Source organism: Tympanuchus pallidicinctus, unplaced genomic scaffold, assembly GCF_026119805.1.
Source record: "Tympanuchus pallidicinctus isolate F22 unplaced genomic scaffold, pur_lepc_1.0 scaffold1, whole genome shotgun sequence".
Taxonomy (NCBI): domain Eukaryota; kingdom Metazoa; phylum Chordata; class Aves; order Galliformes; family Phasianidae; genus Tympanuchus; species Tympanuchus pallidicinctus.
In genome coordinates this window covers 50,352,747-50,373,139 of record NW_026294618.1, presented here as the reverse complement: position 1 = coordinate 50,373,139, position 20,393 = coordinate 50,352,747, and the positions used below count along the sequence as shown (strand labels likewise).

General features: G+C 41.7%; 1 long non-coding RNA gene across 1 annotated transcript; it reads left to right on the top strand.

Annotated features, from left to right (window-relative positions):
• On the top strand, nt 1-12,991 carry LOC128078149 (uncharacterized). The gene is made up of 3 exons (XR_008205329.1): nt 1-7,794; nt 7,899-8,694; nt 9,313-12,991. It is a non-coding gene; the product is annotated as an uncharacterized LOC128078149 (long non-coding RNA).
• Nucleotides 12,992-20,393: the final 7,402 nt, after the last annotated feature.

Sequence of the window (20,393 nt, the reverse complement as noted above, 5' to 3'; positions counted from 1 at the left end):
AGGAAAAGAGATAAGACTTTCTCTTTGGGAGGAAAGCGCGCTCTCACCGGGGTTCTGAGGACACGTCATGCTAATTGTTGGTGACTTTTAAAACTGCTCTTTGTGGTGCAAGAGACGAAAAATTCCGTGTAGACTGAGGGCTTTCCAAAACGCTAAATGCTTTCTTTTGCTTGGTAAGTTGTTTCTTCATGTGTTTTATTTCTGTGGCAGATGTTAACCAAGGGACGTGAAATTCCTGCCAGAGAACACGCTGCTTTTGGTGCTCACACGGCTGCTGGTGCTCACCTTTGACAGAAGCCAAGGCTCTGTGTTGGGACTTGGGCCACACCGGCTGTGGGGCTTGGGGTCCCTCAGAGCCCTGCTGCCTCCTCAGCCCCACTGCCTGTCAGCACTCCTGCTGCTTCCACGCCGCTGAGGCCTGGTGCTGGGAGTGTCACAGACGCTCTGTTTCACGTTTCCTCTGTTGCTTTGTTTGTCACCACGGAATGTATTTTTACTGAAGATTTTTAGCATTTTTAGCTTCCTTTTTTGAAGCTGTTTTTTTTTTCTTCTTCCAAACCATCGCTCCTGTGTGAAAAACTGGCCTCCCTGATTGTCTGCAGGCCCTGCTCCTCAGCCTTTTTTCCAGCTTTTGATTGTCCCTTAATTTTCTGCTACTGCTGGGGGGGCACACTGCAGCTTTGCTCCCTTCTTTCTTCCTGCACCAATCTCTGGGTCAGGCCCGAAGACATCTTGAGAACAGCAGCTCACAGAACTTGCTTTCAAGCAATAACTTCTCCCCAGCCATGCAGAGATCTTTTACATCTTGTTTTGGTAGGCTCTCACACTTCCCCCACTACCTCCCTGGTCTTTGGCTTTTACACAGTCAGTTGATCTTTTCTTCCCCTTCCCTAAACCTTTCGTCTTGCCTGCTTCCTCAGAGGTGGCTGACAGCGTCAGTTCTTCCAGAGTTGATGGTTTTTAATGCAGGTGTCCTCTCTACATTCTTGTGTGCATAGTCCGGAAGACTGCATGCTAGTATGGCTGGCAGGTTTTCCTATCAGAGCAATGAGTACTTTGATTCTCCTGCTAGATAGACAAGACTTTGTGGAGGCTTCCCTCCAGCTTCCCATACACGTTCTGCTGTCTGCTTCTGGGCTGTCCGGCTCACCATTCTGGTTAACAGCTCTGACCACATCACTGCTGGCACCCTCATTCCCTCCCAAAACACAGTCTTCCCTCCTTGGCCCTTCCCAGACCTCCTCTTCCCTCATCCCTGCCTTCTGCCTTACCACACTCACTCTCTCCTCCCTTCTGCTGGTCCACTAAAGCCAGATTATCTGCCCTCCCTCTCTCCCTGCTAGTTCATCTCCTGTAATGCCTTCACATTTTTGGGGGGCCTAACGGCAGGCATTGCAAACCTGGGTATTTATTTACTAGATATGCCCATATCCATAAACTCCCAAAAATTTCACCTCATCCTTGGATCTCCTGGTGGCTGAGACCCCCGCACTGAGGCATTTCACACATGTTTTTTTTGCAAGGTGACCTTTCAGAGTAGTGGCACTTGGTCTTGAGCAGGCGTCCACCTCAGTAGATGACTTGGGTTGACACAATCAGTGGGGATTTTTTGCTCCTGATAGGGGAATTCCAAGCGCCAGCTGCAGCCCTGAGGTCTGTCAGGGAGGAAAGAGGTGAGAGGGATGAGCTCCAGAGATCTTTCTGCCTCGGGTGGGGATGAAGAGAGGGAGCAGAAGTAGAACGTTTCCTATATGGACTCTTTGTTGAGGAAATGGGCTGACAAACTTTCCTGCTCTGAGAGGCAGCCCTAATAGTAATAACAAGGACAAAGAAAAATCTTGCTGCTATTCACTGTAGAGATGGGATTATCACTCAGGCTAAGTGCAGTGCCAACCTGAAGTAAGCCAGTACTTGCACAATGTGTACAAACCACTTGGATGTCCCCCTTCTGAAGACATGTTCCCAGCAGGTGCTCAGGGTGTGGTTCCATCCAGTGTGCTGCTTTTCCTGTTTCAGAACTGCGAAAGAACATGTGCTTCATGTGTTTACTTAGAGTAACCCACCCGGAGATCATTACTTTTGTTGTTAACAAACCTATGCTTCATTTGTTCATATACCAGAAAATAAAATAGCATAAATTATTTGGATGTAATGTCTTAGTTTCAGCTGGAATTGAATTGTTTGAGTGTCTGGTATGATGCTATGTTTTGATTCTAGGAGGAAAACAGTGTTGATAATTCACTGATGTTTATAGCTGCTGCTAAGCAGTGTTATACAGACCCAAGGCTGTTCTCAATGAAGGGCCCAAGGAGCTGAAAGGAAACAGAATTAAGACCGTTGATTTAAACTGGCTGAAGAGATATTCTGTATCATATTACATCAAGTGGAAGGAGTTATGAAGGGGGAGGAGTTCATCTCTGGTCCCCACTGCTGCCTGGGGGGCTAGCTGGCCAAGGGTGGTGAGCAATTGCTTGCCCATCACTTGTTATATGCATTCATATGTGTATATACATATATATATATATACACACACACACATACACACACATTTATATGATCTTTTTCCTTTTCTCTATCTTAGTAAATAGTTCTAGCTCAATCCATGAGTTCTACTTTGTTAGTGATTCTCTCCTCTATCTCACTGGGAAGAGTTGGAGTGAGCAAATGGCTCATGGTGGTGCTGAGCCACCTTCCAGGTTAAACCACAACACTTAGATTTTCAGCATCACTCTTCCAGATAGGGGTTCTCCAGGAATCCCAACTTTTTGCTAGATAAAATGATCTCAGAAGAGAAAAACAGCTAACAGACCAAATACAAAGAGGAAATGCTAGCAGTGCATTACAATCAAAAGAAAAAATGACAGAGCTGGTTGGTCCATTGATTTCTTCTGTACTGATCATAAATTGTAAGTAAGCCGACTACTGTAGAGATGCTAAACAAAGCATGTAAGATTATTTAAAATTTAGAAGACCTGTAATAGCAATGAGGAAATGAACGCGACAGAAAGGAACCTTGAAAGGTCAGCAAGCAGATTAAATGTTGAAACAGTACAGACCAGTTCATCTAACAAAACACTGACCAAGGCATAAAGTGCAACATGAGAAGTGGGAGCACATTCCGGCAAACAAATGACCCCGGTGTATTTCCCATGCAGAAAACCTACGAAGTGGCTGATGTAGCTCAGTTGATCAAATGGCCCTGTACCTCAGGGCAAGCCTGCACAGCTAGCACAGGGGTAAATCCTCACAGTACCTGCAGTCACTACTGCATATAGAAGAAAGACAACAGTGCAGATTGCCTTCCGCTCTGTGTTTCATATTGCTCTCCCTTTCTCCTTCAGATCACAATTTTTTTATTTAAAGCACAATTTTTTTTACAGGGATCAGATTCAAAATGAGAGATATTTTCATGTGATAACCCTGTAGAAAGAAAGTGGAGTTTCACTGCTGTGAACAGTTGTAGAATGAAGGGAGTGTGTCCACATTCCATTTTATTACCTGCTTCTTTGTTTTCCCTTCCCAGTGGGCACAGAGAGCGTTTGCTTTTACATGTGTGCCCAAACAGATTCAGGATCTATAGCTGAGGGAGAATTTAAGCCCTTCAAAATCACTGGAAGAACCTGCTGAGTTAATTTTTAGCACAGTCAGTTTTGCAGTTTGGGGTTGGCTGGACTTCTGATATATTGCTGGAGTTTCATGGTTACTGGCAAAGTGACCAGAGAAGTATTTCACAGAGTCATCTAAAGGAGAAAAGAAAACATCCTAACAGAAGACATTCCAGCAGATGACTTAACTTTTAAAAATCCATTTTGAAATTTGTGTATATAACTCTACATTGTACACAAAATTGTAGCAGAAAACCCGCTTCTAATTTCTCTTTTCCTACATCAGTAAGTATATTGCCCAGTAAAGATATGTTCAAGTACATTTTGTAAGAGATAATATAAACCTAAGAGTATAAGGAGTGACGAACACTTGTTCTCAAAAAATGGTGTAACAGATTTGATGCTAATTCGTAGTTCACTGTCTGACTAGTCCATGTAATGTCTCATTTAAAGCCCTGTGATGTTTTGCTAATAGGATTCTTTTCATTGAGCTCTGTATAAGTATGTCTGTATAACCTTGGTATTAGTCACTTAATTAACCATTAATTAAATTAATACATAGTGTTTAAAATCTGCATCTTGCTAGTATACAATAGGACAGCTTTTGAATATAACAGCAACTTATGTTGAAATATTTTCTTGTATTTTTTAAGAGTGTGAGCACACTTCCTAGACTCAAAATACTCAGACTTACTGGCTCCCACAGAAAAAAAAAAAAAAAAGAATAAAATTATTCAAATGGCAAAGCTGCAAAACTACAGTTCAAAGGGTGAAACTTTTCCAAAGTGATCCAGTAATAATAAATGTAAATTTTGCAATGACCACTTGGTGTCATCTAGTCAGAGCTAGTTTGTTAGATTCTTGTTCTAGGCTTGGTGTTAGTGTTAAGAAAAAGGCATTTAATCTTGATTATCTGAGAGCTCATGGCCCAGTGTTAGCTCCTATTCTCTGTAGGTGAGATCCTCAGAGGCGGTATTGCGCAGTCATTGGAAGACCACCAACCTAACAATTGCAGTCTCTCTTAGGAAGGCTGCTCTGGGTGCAGGCCATAGTGTACTACTTGAGTCTTTTTTGCCCTGATTGTACAGTTATTTTGCTGCCAGCACCTGTGGTGAGCAGAAAAGGTGATTACATCTTGCTCAGTCTATCTGAGGTCAAAACCTAGGGTTCAGTAAGTGGTAGACAGAACTATCAGGTGGCAACAGAGGAACCCTTAGGAGCTCCTGTGAAAATCTGGCGTCAGCTCAGAGCAGCTCCACTCACTCAGCTGCATGAGCAGGCAACTACTTTGCCGGTTTGCCAGTGAGAGGAAAACGCTCAGCCCTTGAATGAGACAAACAACTCCAGGTCTCCTGGGGGGAAGCACATTTTTCAAGAACTCCTTGTGAGGTGAAACACTTGGAATATTTTTTCCTTTGTGAAGGGCCTCCTCTGTTCTGCTCCCCAGTCGGGCGACCCCGCAGAGAGTTACACCCAGCAAATGGGTAATTGCTTGGAACTTGGAACTGAGGCTTGGAAAATCTTTTTGTGTTTAAATCTGTACCTAATCAAACGTCTACTCGCTCTGTGAGGAGAGAGCATAGAGCAGAGCAGGAGAATATTTCACATTGGTCGAAATGAAAGATAAGGTTTTGATTTGATGGCTTTGCTGACCACTTGCACTCGGTTTGCCAAGAGACTTGTGTAGGGAGAGGATGTTTTTGTAAGGGTTTTATTTGTTTCATGTATCAGTTTGTTGTATTAAATGTTTATGATGGTTACCTTTGCTGCTTATAGACTAAAGAATCTGATTGTGTTTGGTGCTGTTTACCACAAAAAGTGTAATACTGGGAGCGTAACGGGACTGTGAAAAAACAGAGGTAGAAATAAGGACAATTAGTAAAATGCAACAAATATGTAGTTGGTTACTTACCAAAAAGAAAATAGTCATAGTTTGTCAGCACTGTGATGATCTAGTTATCCAAAGATCAGACTATTGCAAATTGATGTTGACAAACTGGGGGGAATTCACATAAAAGAACTCAAACCACTGTTGGACTTTAAGGGCTGGTTTATGGGAAAGATTAAAACAGCTAGATAAAGCCTGTCTGTCTAGGTACTTGCATAACAGTAATGAATGTGATGCATTGTGCTGCGTGGTGAAGGACTTGGTGGAAGCTGAGGGAATCCAGTGACCACTTACAAAGTTGTAGGCTGCAAGCACGAAGAAAAGAAAAAAAGTGGATGAGGATTGCTGAAGGAGCACAAGTGCTAAGATGAAAAGGAGGAAAGCTCATGCCAAACACTAGGAAAAATTACCTCCTGTGAGAACTGTTAGTCTGTGGTCAGAAGTTATACAAAACCCCTCAGTTGAGTCATTTAAACTGAATTGTAAAAAACACTCTAGAAAATATGCTGTATTGGCACAGGGTGAGCTTAGATCGGGAACAACCAGTCTACCCCCTGGTTTCCTTTTTCCCAAGGGCCATTTACAGCTAGCATGGTAGATATTATTTGACTTAGCAAGAAGCAGAATGCATATGGCTGGAGGCAAAGAAGGAAAATTCAATGCATGGATTTTGTGCATGGTGAGAGCTCAATGGCTTCTCTGTGCAGATGCAGTAGCCCCACGGGCATGACATGTGGCACAGACAGGCAGGAACTAAGCTTGATACAAGTTTTTTATCAACTCTGATCTGATCTGCCCTACATCACTGTTCATTCTGTGTGAAGAGGATTTGCTAGAAGACACAATGAAGACAGAGGGCTGTCCAGTCACGCCTGTTGATCCCGTGTTCACGTTTCATGGTCAATTGTGTCTGTGCAAGGGAAGAGACAGGCAGCAGGCTCGCCAAGACATGGCCCCTCACTGCTCTGATGTGCATCACCTCTCTCTCCTGCCTCCACAGGTTTCCCACATTTTTGGCCAAGGAGAAAAACAGTTGAGACTGTGACTGTGAGCATGTTTCCTTCCTGTCTTGTGTTGGTAAGGCAGGAGTTACAGGGATTTGGGGGGAAGCACTACAGCAGCTGGAGAGTCTGGGAAAAAAAGAAGCATTGCTCTGTTGAGAGCCTCAGGACAAAGGTGCAAAGTGAAAAAATTATCTGGTGTGTAGAAAATGCTAAGTCTGCTTACTCACCCTGCTGAGGTCAGGGTCTTGGTGGTGCTCATCATGCACACTCCATTGCTCCTGTTTGCTTCTCCAGGAGACTGCTCCCTGTGGCTTTACCCCAGCACGGTCACCACAGCATTGACCTGGCCAAGGAAATTTAAGAACAGTTTCTATAATAAATGCCATCTTTATTTTGAGGGAAAATGTTATTAAGCCTCAATCCTCAATCCATATTTGCTGGAGAATTTTATTTTTCATTTCATTTACAAAGGCCACCTCAGAGTATGCTTTGAAGGGAATGAGCATGGGTACTTATTTCCCGATAGTACTTATTGCTCCATCACAGCAAAATGACCCCAAAGGCATAAATAATTAATTGTTTAAGCACTTCGTGGGTTTCAGTGTGTTTTTTATTCACAGTACTCCTTTGAGCTGCAGAAATGCTTTATCTGATTAAAGATGTTATTTGTATTGTTCTGATGGGCATGGAATGGGCTAAGCCTGGTCTGAAGTGAAAAGTGGAAGGACTGAAGCTGTCCTGCTGAGAGAAAGCGGAGAAGGAGAGGATAAACCTGAGGAAGAGAGATAGGGGAGAGTTGTGCCTTCTGCTCATGCTAGTGGGTGCTCACCTGGTGAAAAAAGGGAGGACCAGCAGCAACTGGTCAAGTAAGATCAGGCGGCAAACCCGGCTTCTCAAGCCTGTGCCACCAGTGGAGCAGAAGCAGACCACAGGGCTGCTGTTGACAACTGTTGACATCCAATCCCAGCCCTGTGCTAAGCCAGACCTTTGAAAAAATAGCCAGACTTATCTCTTTCTTTCAAAATCTACCTAGGGATGCACTGTTTGTTTATTACATGCCTCAAAAATGTGATGGATGTGAACAGATTCTGTTGAATTTATGGTCTTTTGGGATGACAATAAGAAAAAGAAAAAAAAAAAAGTGCACCTGCAGTTTCTTATCTTCATACTCTTTTTGTGGAAAGTATCCTGCACAAAACCTGCTGCCAGCCCATGACGTTCTGATGTGGAGACAAAAAGATTTTTGGATTAATGACATACAACCTCATGCCCAGTGAATGCAACCAGCCTTCCCCAGGTATTTGGAGAGTGATTCTAATAATTTTACTTACAATACTTCTCAAATACTTAGATTCTTCAGCATTCTGACCTAGTGATGTCTGTTCGTGTTATGTATTGCAGCAGGGGAAGCCAGACTCAGCTGGAGACTTTCTACTCATATGAGTGTGTGGGTTGCAAAACAGCAGGATGCTCTTCAAAGGATGTCCTCCAAAAGTGCCTTTGGTCTCCATACCTGAAGCATGTTAAATTTTGGCTAAATTGCAAAGCATCTTCCTTTCTTTGTCAATCTTAAAGTCCTGGTAGCAGAAAGTGGACTTGGCTCCTTTTAAACTGCAGTGGGGTGTATAATCTGCTTGATAAAGCATCCTTAGCAGAATAAGATAGGTAATCTTTTCTGGAGGAAAAATGGAGTAAAAGCTCCAGTGAATAAATACAAGATTGTTTTCAACACTCTCCTCCTGGACTCCTGCTGTTGAGTGACTGCAAAATTCAGAGAGATTATTTTGGCAGTTCCAAAAATCTGTCACACAGATCGGAGTTTTTTTTTCCCTTGCATTTGTCAATGTGTGACTAAGCACAAGTATTACAGGAAGCATGGAAATGTTTGGGCTTTAAAGAATGGTTGTGGAAAAAGACCTCCTACTGGTTTAACAACTGCTGTTTAATAAAATAATTTTCGGATGTCCAAATTGCTGATTGTTCCGCTGAGGGTTACGTTGTGACCAGAAGGGATCCCACCAGTCCCATGTCATCAGCCTGGGCACTTTGTGAAGTTTTCTGCAGCCATTTCCTGCTTCAAAACAATGAAGGATGAGAGATGCTCATCGTTACTCCCTATGGTGCAGGGATGTGTTCATCTCAGTCTCTAGGACGGCATCAAAATCTGAGGAGAAGAAGTCAAAACAGTTTCACTGAGGTACAAGGAAGAATCTTTGCTTGGGAGATGCAACTGTTTGCTTGATTTGGAAGGCCCAGCTAGAAGGGGAAAAGCAGAATGTGTCTCACTAAAACACTGAGAGTCATTGTGGATATGCTGGGAGAATTTCCCACTTCTCTATCCACAGCAGGACCCTGGCCCAACTGGCTGCTTGCAGACTGCTCTCGTGCTTCCTTCCGTAGGGCTTGCACTCACATTGCTCGTGGTGCTTGGACTGTTTTGTTGTAGTAGCACACTGTGCCAGATCAATTGCTCACACATGCGATCACTCATACCTGTTTCACTTTAAGCTCTTTCCTGCTGTGCTGCAAGGCTTGAGTCTTACTCACTGTCTTGTGAGGTGCTTGCAGAGTGCTGCTGGATGGTCTTCTACATGCAATGTGCACAATGCTACAGGCAAATGCTGAAGCTTAAAGCACAGCCATGTTCATGGCTGGTCTGGCATGCTCTTTGCAACGTGTTTCCTCTCCCATTATTTTTGGGCATAATACACAGCTTCAGCTCTCCATGCAATTGTGCATTCTTAGTCTACATGTGGCTGCAGACAGCGAATTGATGATGCCACCACATTTTTATTGTTTTTTTTTTTTTTTACAGGCAGCCAGCAGATGCCAGGAAGTGTTGCTTATTGACATTAATCATTACTCTGTTGATAGCCCTGGGCGTGCTGCTGTAATTGACCAGAACCAAATCCAGTAATCATATCATGGAAAATATACATCACATTTATTTCACATCTGAATTACAGTAATATGAATTCATGGCAAAATTCTCAGTGACTACGTCAGAAGCAGGAGGAGAGCCTTTGTCTGCTAGCACAGATGTAACTAAGCTGTTAAGCACAGTCTGATGTGCTTAGGCAGGAGGCTGAGGCTACATCAAGAAGTTATCTTGGATAGGATCTTGTAGCCTAAATCCTATTCAGATGAATATAGATAAGTCTCTGTAGTTTGTAGTGTTTGTAGAACTGTGTTTTCCAATTGTGTTTTCTGTTGTTTTCTTTGAGCATTACCCTTCAATAGATGGGGCTGCTACAATCTCTTCAAAGAATATAAATACTCTATTAAGAATGTGTAAAAAGGCCTTCCAATAAGACAGTTGAAGAAGCATTTCTTTTTACAAAATTATCTACAGAAAATGATGAGAACAAACAAACAACAGCTGAACAGTAAAGCATCAAGAAGAAACACATCTGAGGTTTAATTTGATCACTTTATGCCTGGGAAACAGAATGAGGAGTTAGTTATTGAGCAATATTTGTATCACATTGACTATTGTGTTAATGAATTCAATTTTTATTAAATAGCATCAACATGTTAGATATTACACTGGAAAGAAATGAAGATCAGTAGTTAGCCAAAGTAGTCAACTGATGTTCTTTCTATGGTGAACGCAAAATCTATGTTGCTTGTTCAACAAAACAGTTCTTAAAGAGACGAGGCTTGAGAATACCTTAAGTTGCCATGAACAGCAGGGTCCAGGGGGAACAGAAAAGATTTGATGTCAAAACTTGACTGCAGATATTCCTTTTGACCAGTTCTTAGTATCTTCCCTTACTTAGCTTACTTACTAAGGAAGACAGCTTCTTCATAATGATAAGGAAACAGAGAGGCTGGTGCACGCAGCTGCCTTACCTTCACAAATTCACTTTGGAGATCTTTAAAATTTTCTGTTTCTTTCATGTTTTCATCTTTCTTTTTAGTCATTGTAGTACTTTTAAATACTGTGGTATTTAAAAGCTAAACAAAACCCAGAGTGTAGCCTTTTTGTTTCAGTTCTCCAGTGACAGAAATATTGCAGTCAACCAAAACTTCAAAAGCTACAAATTTAAGTTGACTGCTGCCTCTTATCCAGCCGCATACTACTTCAGTTTGGGAAGCATATGCATTTTAACAGTGATTCTCAGTTTTCAAACCTAATTATTAGTAGCCAGAGAGAAATGGTTGAGACATTTCTGTTTTTCTCTAACTTGATCCACATGGGATCTCCTTTGAAAAACTTGTTGCTGTAAATTAAGCAAATCCTTAGGTGATTTGTTGTCTTAAAACTTCTGAGCCCAGGTTGAATGTGCTGTACAATCATATTATTTCCTTGTTGAAAACTGTACACCTTTGGTAATGAAATCAGAACACAATGAAGTTGGAATCCATCCTACTGTGACTTTATCCACAACTTTCTGCTCTATATAGACATGCACTTAAAAGAACTGGTGAAAAATTCACAGTCCTGCTGCTTTCCCTGCATCCACCCATTCCTAGGAAATGGCTGTCAGGTCAGTTAGTTATGTCCCAAGAGGAAAAACTTTAAAACCAGAGCTATCAAGGTTGAATTTCATATTGCTGTACCTCCAGAAAGGTTTGAGTTACATTAATGATGATTTTGTGGTTGAATTTCTTGGCCAGGGTGGTAAGTGAAGGACTTCCTGGTAATGAGATGCTCACCTAACTGGCTGGATGTCCAAATTTTCCTCTTAGTATTCAGCAAATCTGTAGGCTGCTTAAAATTCACCTTTTTCCATGTATATTCTTGGCCCCAGCTGCTTTTCCAAGTGCCAAAACTTTGCTAGGAAAAAATGAAGACCCATAAGAATGCATACTCTGATTTTACTTTATGGAAGAGAAATCTTTTTCTATGCTGGCATTAAACTCCTGAAGGTGAACAAAGAGGGAGACATGCCTAGAAATGCACAAAGAAGCTGGGTTAATTAAGAGAGCTCCCACTGCCCTCCTTCATGAAAGCTGTTATGCTTTTGAAACCCTGGAGATGGTTTCACTGTGAATTTGTGAGGTTAGGAATACAGCTGGGATGCTGAGACTGTGGGCTGGGTGGTATGTATAGAATGTGTTTGATCAGTTTCCCCAGTTGTATTAGAAAGAGATGGCATAAAAGAAACAGGGTGGAAATAAGCAGAAAGGATGAGCAGCTCCCTCTGGGATAAGTCTGAACTGATTTAGATTGCGGGAAATCACTTTTTATGTTGAATGTATTTTCTTAGAGATTTCAGTGGGGAGATTTTTTTTTTCTGGTCTGTATCAAAATCACAGAAAATATTTGTTAGCCTTCAGAAGCACATGACTCAAACTTTGCCATTCATTTTGCCAGACGTTAGCAAAGCAAGCTAAGGCCCAAATTTCTGTGTATACTTTCTTTCAAATAATGTACCAATCTCATCTCACCCTCATTATTTTACACAATTAACGTTAGTCAGTTTTCAGTGATTTTCACTGTTCAAAAAAATACTTTTCTTGCCTGAAACACACCTACTGTGGGTGTACTTGAACACTACTATCACTGGTCTAAATACATGTAATTGCAGCATGTTGGACAAACAACATGGGTGATGGAAAACATGGTGCTTCTCTTTATAAGTCATTGAAGTTGAACAATGAATCTTCATCGCACCCTGTTAAGCTTACCAAAATTAAGGTTGTCCAGGAGATCGTAACACTTTCATAAAAAGGAGGTACTTACAGCACTGTAAGTTGTATTTGGAGGCAAAAGCACCTTCAGCTCTCAGTGAGTATAAAGAATGGTGCTGACATGCATCAGAACGCGTTGTGTCTCCTCTTCCCTGGTGAGCTGGGCTCTGATCATCTGATTCCTGTACCAGCAAGGAGGGATTTCCTTTGATGACAGGACCATGGATAAACATGGCAGAAAGTAAAGAGCATTAATGATAACAGATGTTGTAGTGTTTTGCTGTGTTTACAAGACTCCTCTGTACTTTGTGTATAATATGAATTATATATAAATGATTGATTCTCATTTAATTAATATAAGATGAAATGGGCAGCTCAGAGCTTCCTAAAGATGCAAATAAAGAACTCAGTGTCTGTTTGAGAAACTCTGTGATTGGACTTGACAGCAGTCATTAAAAAATGGTCCTTAATTAAATGGGCACCTTTAACTTTTTTCTTGCAAACCACTACTCAGCTCTCTTTCCTTCCTATGTAAATATGGGGGCTGCACTGAGATTATAGTGGGAAAACAATACCAATTAAGAAAAGTTAAGGTGTCAGAATTAAAGGGAAAATAGTTTTAAAGTTTGTTTGATTGTTAAATGCAATCATTATGTGCAAGAGATGTCGCACTCACAGGTTCTCATCCTAGTGTGGTATTTCAACCACTCAGATATCCTGGGAAAACAACATGATGAGCTGTAAGCAGTCCAGGAGCCTCCTGGAGTCCATTGACAACAACTTGCTGGTGCAGGTATTGGACAGACCCACCAGAAGTGAAGTATTACTCTGTTCACCAACATGGAGGAGATGACAAAAGAGGTTAAGATTGGAGGCAGTCTGGGCTGCCATGCTGTGGTATAGTTCATGATCTCAAGGAACACAGGCTTGGCAAAGGAAGGAGTCAGGACCTTGAACTTAAGGAGAGCAAACTTCAAGCTGTTTAATGAATTGTTGGATGAGACACACTGGGAAACTCTCCTTAGGGACAAAGGAACAGATCAGAGCTGGCAGTACTTTAAGGATGCCTTTCTGAGAGCACAAGAGCTCTCCATCCTCCAGAATAAGCAATCAGGCAGACAAGGCAGGAAACCAGCGCGACTGTGCAAGGATCTCCTGGTCAGGCTGAAGGAAAAATATGGAGAAGTATAAGCAGTGGAAACAGGGATAGATGGCCTGAGAAGAATATAGGGATATTATCTGAATGTGCATTGATGGAGTCAGGAAAGCCAAGATGCAGGTGGAATTGAACCTGTTAAGGAACATGAAAAAACTACAAGAAAGTGTTCTTTAAATACACTGAGCAGAAGAGACAAGCAAAGGAGAGTGTACCCCCTCTGATAAACGAAAAGGGAATGCTGGCAAGGCCAAGTACAAGGCATTGCACTTGGATAGAGACAATTCCAGGTATGAGTACAAACTGGGAAAACAACTCATTGAGAGCAGCCCTGCAGAGAAGAACTTGTGAGTTCTGATGGATGAAAAGCTGGACACGAGTCAGCAGTATGTTCTTGCAGCTCAGAATGGCGATAGTATCCTGGGCAGCATGAAAAAAGGATGGCTAGGAGGACGAGAGAGGTTGTTCTCCTCTACACTACCCTTGTGAGGCCCTACCTGGAGTAATTTGTCCAAGCCTGGGACCCTTTTGTACAGGAAAGATGTAGAGCTGTTGGAGTGGGTCCAGAGGAGGACCACAAAGATGATCAGAGGGCTGGAGACCCTCTCCTGTGAAGAAAGGTTGAAGAAGCTGGGCTTGTTCAGATTGGAGAAAGGAAGGCTCCAGGAAGATCTCATTGTGGCCTTCCAGTACTTGAAGGGAGCTAACAAGCAGGAGTGGGACCAACTTTTTACATGGTATAACTTTGATAGGAGAAGGGGGAATGGTTTTAAACTAGAAGAGGAGAGATGTAAGTTAAATGTTAGGAAGAAACTTTTTATTCAGAAAGGTGGTGAGGCACTGGTACAGGTTGCCCAGAGAGGTTGTGGATGCCCCATTTCTGGAAGTGATCAAGGCCAGGTTGAATGGTGCCCTGGGCAGCCTGATCTACTGGGTGGCAACTTTGCCCATGGCAGGGGTGTTGGTGCTTATGATCCCCTGCAACCTACATCTATGATTCTGTGATTCTATGTGTGCCTAAACTTTTTTTCAGTGTCTCTTCCCTTTGACTTTTATTCGGCAAGCAAGCAAGCTTTAAACAGCCAGAAGATTTAATTGCTTGTTGGTGTGGAGCAGTAACAGTTATATGCTAGTTCAGCTCAAAATAATAAATATTTGCTCATATTAGTGTTGTGCAAAACTTGAATTTCATGAAAACTGTGTGACAGTAGCAAAGGACTGGGAGTCCTCCTAGCCTCTCAGAGAAGTTCCCCATAAACCCTGCATGAAGAGCACCTTCATTCAGAAGCAGCTGTAGATCTATACATATCTGATGATTAATTGAGTGATTTCTGGTGATCCTGGATACCTGAGTTTCCTGGTGCAGTGGCAGTAGCATTGACACATTTGACAAAAGAAATGGGCCAGCTTTCCTTGTTATGCCCCTAGGGAACATCGCATTCTCCCTCACTGTTAAGGAAGAGACTGTCAATCATCTTCTGAATGCAGGTTTCTTTCTGTTTTTCCATGTGACAGGGCATGATGGACGGCACCGAGGCAAGTCACATCCTCCATGAATAAAGTTGGTTGAGATTGCCATTTTCATGGTGTGTTTACTCATTTCATCCTAAACTGTGATGGAAAGTTGAGACGTGCTGAAACAATGCAGTTTGCAGATCCACTGAAAGAGCTGGCTAAGCCAACCCAGAGCTCTTAACACATTTTTGGTCTGAATGCTTCACAGAACACAGAATGGAGAAAAGAAAAAAGGCAGCAGGCAGCTTGCTTGCCAGTAACCAGCACTCTCTGAAGCTGATAGTCCCCATGTAGAAGCTTTCAGTGAGTGAAAGTAGATAAACCCACCTGCCCAGATGGGCTGATTAAATGGCCTCTGAGGGGGTAGGAAAACAGTGTGACACACATTCAGATCTTGCACACTTTAACATTCATTGTCATTCTTTCCTGAGTGCCATGTCACAGTGCTAGCAGCTGGGGCAATCTGTGGAGGAGCTCCAACAGCAAGTCTATGGACAGGCCAGTACTTAAACCCACTGTGAGAAGGAGGACCAACCAGCCCTTCTGTGGCTGTAAAACACCAAAATAATAATACAAAAATAACAGCCAGCCAAATTGCAATGCTCAGAAGTGCTCCATGGCATCGCCTGTCTCGCAGTCATGGCCTTGGTGAGCCATTCCTGAAGATGAGAGAGCCTGTCTACCAAAGCCACTCATTTGTTGTCTTCCCCATCCTGAACCCATTTTGCCATCATTTCCAGAATTGCATTTTCCTTACACTGCTGAGAAGCTGTGAGCTGCTTTTATGTGAAAAAGTCATGAAGTCGGATGAATACTCAGGAATGTGGAAGCTGAGGAAAATTTGAGTCATAAGTGACTGCAGTATTTGCATGAGACTCTTTGTCTGACTTAGAAAGAAATACTGTGAAATTTTTGATCTGGGATAGTTCTAAAAGGTTGGGTTTTTTCTTTCTTTGTGTTTACTCCCTAGGTGAATAGGGCAGTGTGTGTCTTCCTGGCCATAGAAGCAGCATCGAGGTGAAGCTCTGCCGGCAGATTTTAGGGTCTGTTGAATCTCTACTCTGAGCTTTGCGGGAATCCGAGACACAATTGTGGTATTTTGGAGTAAACATTTTAAACAGGAGGAGCAATTTTCAGTAAACCATAGGGAGGGTGGGAGAGAAGATTTGCCGTTGGAAGAGGAAGCTGGAAATAAAGGCTTTTGTTTCTTCCTGCCTGGAGAGGTCACCCAGTGTCTCTGAACTTCCAGTTACCTCCTATAAAAAATATTACAGCTGTTAATGCACACCATTGTAGTGCCCAAGCTCACAACCAGACAAGCTGAATGGCAGAGCTGGTCATTGTTGTTCTTCTGGAAAGAAGAAAAAACGGAGCAGAATAAAATGAGTGCAGATTGTAAAGTCTTTTCACTCTATTTTGAATTGCTGTAATAAAAAAGGCCAACACGTAACAACCACATGGAGAGTTACACAGGAACGATAAAATATCCTTGTGCCTGGGGAAGCAGAGCTCATTGCTCCCTGGTCAGTCATACTCTGGAGCCCACAGAGAAGCTGGCTGTGCCAGGTCATTTGCTGACAGACATCTGCATCCAACTTGGAACACAGCCCGAGTGCCTGGTAGGAGAACTGTAGAAAAAAACAACAGCTGAATATCAGGTTTGTACCATAAAAGATATATACAAAGGTCTCAAATCGACATTATGCTGAACCTTATTTTTACATTTCCTAAATTTTAAGTGCCTGACTTTGCACCTTATCAATATCCATAGGGGTTTTTCTTCCTTTACGTTTTGTTATTGTTACGAGAAGCTCTGACCACACTTCAAGTACTACGAGCAGTCCCAAAGAAACCTGCAGGTTATTGGGAAATATATTAATTTGTTCCAGATCTCACTTCACTTATCACCACTGGTTTTGGAAAGCAGCAACTTTAAAGCAGGGTTGCAAATTGTTTCAGCATGTTAAAAACCACAGTGGTGTGTAAGTTCATCCGTGTATGCCATGTGTCTCAAACAGAGATGTGCATTTTATGTCAAACATTCAAAATGACCACTTAAGAACATGGGATTTTATTTAAATTTTGGCTGCCCGGTAAGTGTTTGACTGCATTTCCACTAAATAATAATGACATCAAGAGCTTTGTTAAATTAACCACAAGACCAGTATGTATTTCCTATAGCTTTCTCAGGGGACGTCCAGTACACTAATCCTGCCAAAAGGCAACATATGAAAATATTGTAGGGACTCAGTGTATGTGGAGTAAGGCTGTAAATGACAAATGACTGTCAGGCACTAGTGTCCAGCATAGACCTGTGCAACTCAGTATTATTGCTGCTATTCTGGAATGTGACATAAATACTCAACAGTTTGATGTCAGTCCCTTTGGGGTGGGCTGACCACCAGGATATATGAACAACGACGCTCTGCTGATGCTGGGAAATTCACAGCACATCTGTTTTTCTATCTCTTTTGTACCATTGGGTTTCAATGCTGAAAACTGCTGCCCCAGACTGTGTACACAAGCAAACATTGGCTCCTTTTTTGCAGATATATGAGTAAGTCTGTCTTTGCTCAAAGATCCAACTAGAAGTGACTGTTTTATTTCCAGTACCTACTGATGAAATGTTTCAGGGAGCTGATCTGGTGACAGAAATAATGTCAGGTGAAATAGGTATAACACAAAAAGCATGTACTTCAGTAAAGAATTACAGTGAATTTCTTCCAAGAAAAACAAATAGATAAAGCGCAGAGCTCAAAAAAAAATTATGAATGGAAGAAGGGACTGTATTTGCTATGTTGTTGGCTACAGATATGTATACAAATGTATATGTATGATTACATACAAATGTGGCTACAAACCTATACAAACAGGTAGACTATTGCATCGTATCTGCTTAGTATATCAGTTAGCTTCTTAGGATTCACTTTTTGGCAAATTCTTTTATGGGCATATGTCTTTTATCCTTGTAATAACCACTAAAGTTCAACTAAGTTGTGTGGTATTACTTAAAACAAAACTGAAATGACTATGCATCCAACAAGTCATTCTTTCAGCAGAGTAAGAAACATTTTTCAGCAGTACAGCAACAAAACTGTGGTGAGTTCCTAGCTGACGAAATGGAAAAGTCATGTCTTGCACTCAAGTAGGAGCATTTTAAAAGATGGCTTTGGCAGGCAAAGAAGCAGGTTGTCACGGTGATGTTGCCAAGTGTGTGCTTTTTTGACACAGGAGCATTTTGGACGTTGTATGCTCTATAGTAACATGGCCATTAAAAAAAAAATAAAAAATTGAAGGTCACTCTTAAGGAAGAACATTCTTTAATTGTAATATATCAGAAAAACAACCCCCCTTTAGCAAAGCATTTTGCAGCCACAGATTGCCTGGTTACCACCACAGCTGATACTGAAAGAGGTAAATACTGCTGTGGCAACAATTTCTGCTTCAATTTCTGACGTACAGAGAAAAAGATCTGTATACCCAATTGATTCCATGTGGTAATATATTCAGTGGTAGCAAGGTGTGCTCGTTCCTAAGCTCTTTGGCAGATGCACTGTACTAAAAGCCTGTGATAAAAAAATTTTGTGAAATATTTTTTTTTACGTATTGCTTAGTTTGGACTTGAAATATCAGTCTTCTCAGAAAGTGAACTGCAAGCAAAAAGCCACATTTTTACTGACTAGTGACTGATTCTTGTATTTGCCCACTAGATGGCTGTAATTGTTGAAGGTAAGTATCTTAGACTCTTGGAAGGGGCTTCACATAACAAAATCTACTTTCAGTACACCTCTCAGCTCTTGGCCTCACTTCTGTTACTTAGAGATCATCAAGAATTGGGAGGCAGTGGAGGGATGGAATTTCTCAAGTCAAAGGTGCAAACTCTACCTTGATATTTCATCTTTGACAAGGAGGAACTTGCAAAAATGGATCCAGTCATAGTCTAATGAATAATTATGTCAAACAAGAACTTATGAAGCAAACTTATAGACTACAAGGAATAATAGAAAAAGGATTTATCAACCAATAAACCATACTAGATATTAAAAAACATAGGGAGAAAGTGAGAATTTCCAAAGTCAAACCCTTAACTAAAATAATAATAATTATTATAACAAATAACAGCACATAAAGTAAATTATGTCAAGGAAGAAAAAAAGCCTAAGTGTACCTGCTGTGTCCTAATGGTATTACAGGGTTTAAAGATAATCCATGTATTGTGCTAAAGATAAACAATCCTTTTGGCTCAGCTTTCACTATATGATGACAAAAATCATCAAGTGCTGGCTCTGAGGTAAAAAGCAGGAAAGTAAATGACAGTAGGCATGTTATCATGTGTGAGATGGAAACAAGACTCAGATATGTTGCTCAAACAAGATATGGTAAAAAATATAAACGTGTAAGCGTCAATTAACTGTGTTGGACCAAAAGACCATCTCACTATGCTTCCTACTCAGGATTTGTTTCCAAGCCTGCAGCAGTTTGTGGCCCAGAGATTTCCACAACCAAAGTTAATGGTGGAGAAGGTCGTAGTCTTCACTTGCTTCCTCTTCCAAGTCCCCAGTCAGTTTCTAACTTCAATCATTCACAACACTTCAGGAAAAGAAAGTCCAGAGGTTGTCTGCAGCTTAATTGAATAATACTTCCTTTTGTTTGCTTTGAACATGTCTCCTGCTTCTTAGGTTGGAAGAGACAGTGGGGAACATGTGAACATGTGTTCCTTGTGCCCTCTCCATGCACTCCAGTTGGAGCATTGGGCAATCTCCATTCGTCACCAGCCAGGAAAGCGTATTTATGGCAGCTTAGGGCTGAGATAGATACAGAATAATTAAGGAAGCTGGTTGAAGAGAAAAGAGGGCAAAGCATTGCCTTTGTTACACAAACAATCCAGACTGACATGAAATGTCTTTGAGAATAGTAAGTGATCTTTTTGCCAAAGGAAGTACGGTATGCCCAATATTCTTAGTGTCTAGTGAAATATTCAGTAATGCGCCTCTTGAGAAACAGTCAGGTTGGAGAAGGGGGCTAATATGAGATCCATCAGGTGCACATAATAGGGAACGGACAATATGTCATGCTGGAAGGAAACCTCCAGGCTAAAAGGAGGTGCCTTGAGACCCTGTCTTGGTACTACTGACACCCAGTGTGTTTGTTTCATGAGCTTGGCATAGAAAGCAGGAATCAGATGAAGAAAACCATCACTGATAAACAGAAGGAATACAGATGAAGATCAGACCATTACTTAAAGGGTTGATGACTTTGAAAATAACTGCAGCAGAAAAGGGGTACAATGAAACACACTGCCCAGAGAAGTCATGGATTCCACATGCCCAGAGGTGTTCAAGGCCAAGCAGGATGGGGCCCTGAAAAGCCTGCTCTAGTGTCTGATGTGGTGGGTGGCTCTGCCTGTGGCAGAGGTATGGGAACTAGGTGATCTTCGAGGTCCCTTCCAACTCAAGCCAGTCTATGATTCTAGGATTCTTTGATTCTATGGTATAATAGTACAACTTATTGCGTTTAGGAGGTGATTGGAACACCTGTTATACACTAGATCTCTATAAAAGGTAATAAGGACTTAGAAAAAGTAGTGC